Genomic DNA, 2,106 nt, shown 5'->3' on the forward strand with positions numbered 1-2,106 from the left:
CCTCAACTCCTTCTTTCAGTCGCTTGGGATCGCTCACCGTTTAGCATGTCCACATACACATCACCAGAACGGTTCTGTGGAGCGTAAGCATCGTCATATTGTCGAAACTGGTCTTACTCTTTTGGCCCATGCATCGGTTCCTTTTCGGTTTTGGAGTGATGCTTTCACCACTACATGTTTTCTTATAAACCGTACTCCCACTCGTGTTTTGAACATGAAGACTCCCATTGAATGTCTCCTCAATGAACAACCTGATTACACCCTTCTCAAGGTTTTTGGGTGTGCTTGCTGGCCGCACCTTCGTCCATATAACAAACGCAAGCTGGAGTTTCGATCCAAAAAGTGTGTCTTTCTTGGTTATAGCTCCCTTCATAAAGGTTACAAATGTCTTCATGTTCCCACTAATCGAGTCTATATATCTCGGGATGTTGTGTTTGATGAGCATGTTTTTCCCTTCGCCAAATTTCCTGTGTCTACTGCTGACCCACCATCCATGCATTCATCCTCCATTGCCTCTGACCAATTTGATGATGTTGCATACTCTCCTATATTGTTGCCTAACCATGGTGCAAGCACTGGACGTGGAGCTCGTCTGAAAATTTTAGAGGCGCCGACGCCTCCTTCGTCAGCCTCTCCAGCGGCTCACGTCGATCTGCATTGGCCTCGACTCTCGCGCCCATGCACGTGAGCCCGACCGCCCAGCGACCCCGCTCGCTTCGGCGCCCCTGGCCTCTGGGCCGCCTGCCTCGGCGCCTCTGGCCTCGGGGTCGCCCGCCTTGGCGCCCTTGGCCTCTGGGCCGACCTCGCCGCTACGGCCCGCCACACCGGCCTCGCCGTTACGTCGGCCTCCCACGCCGGCCTCGCCTGTTCGGCCTGCGACGCCAGTTTCGCCTGGGCTCGACTCACCTGGGTCGGTGGCGCCACTGGCCCGGGCTCGTTGTCGTCGGTCCTGGCTGGGGCGTCTCCCCCGCTGGCTGAGGCGTTCCTTCATCGCCATCGTCGCCACCGTCGAGTGAGCGCTCCTCGGCTCTTGTGGCTCCTGCGGCTCCTCAACGACCACATACGCGGAGCTGCAGTGGCATTTTTCAGCCCAAGCAGCGTCATGATGGGACGGTTGCTTGGTTGGCTGCATGTCTGGCTGCTGCTCGTGTGGATCCGGCCTCTGAGCCTCGTACGTATCAAGCTGCTCTGAGTATACCTTATTGGAGAGAGGCTATGGAGCAGGAGTATCATGCTCTTCTTCGTAACAAGACATGGACTCTTGTTCCGCCACCGCCCCGTGTTAACGTCATTGACTCTAAATGGGTTTTCGAAGTGAAGAAACATTCTGATGGGTCCATTGAGCGCTACAAGGCATGTTTGGTTGCCAGAGGTTTTCGGCAGCGCTATGGTCTTGACTATGAAGACACCTTCAGTCCGGTGGTTAAGCCTACTACCATCAGGCTTCTTCTCTCTCTTGCAGTCACTCGGGGTTGGTTTCTTCGTCAGCTTGATGTACAGAATGCTTTCCTTCATGGTGTCTTGGAGGAGGAGGTTTACATGAGGCAACCAACTGCTTTCTCTGATCCTGATCGTCCTGATTATCTGTATCGTCTCATCAAAGCACTCTATGGTCTGAAGCAGGCTCCTCGTGCTTGGCATGCCCGTCTTGCGACAGCTCTTCGTGCTCATGGTTTTGCATCATCGACTGCTGACTCCTCATTATTTCTTCTACAGAGTCCTGAAGTTACTATGTATCTGTTGGTCTATGTGGATGATATTATCCTTGTCAGTTCTTCTCAGTCGGCTGCTACTACTCTTGTTCAGTCTCTTGGTGCTGACTTTGTTGTCAAAGACCTTGGGAAGCTTCACTACTTCCTTGGCGTGGAAGTTGCTTCTTGTTCTGATGGTCTTGTTATGATGCAGAAGAAGTACTCCTTGGATTTGTTGCAGCGGGCTGGGATGCTTAAGTGCAAACCGACGACTACACCTATGTCTCCCACTGACAAGACCACTGCTGTGGATGGTGAGCTTCTGACATCTGCTGATGCGACACAGTATAGGAGCATTGTTGGTGGACTTCAGTACTTGACGATCACACGCCCAGATATTTCCTTTGCCGTCAAC

This window comes from Triticum aestivum, chromosome 3D (assembly GCF_018294505.1).
Source record: "Triticum aestivum cultivar Chinese Spring chromosome 3D, IWGSC CS RefSeq v2.1, whole genome shotgun sequence".
Lineage (NCBI taxonomy): Eukaryota > Viridiplantae > Streptophyta > Magnoliopsida > Poales > Poaceae > Triticum > Triticum aestivum.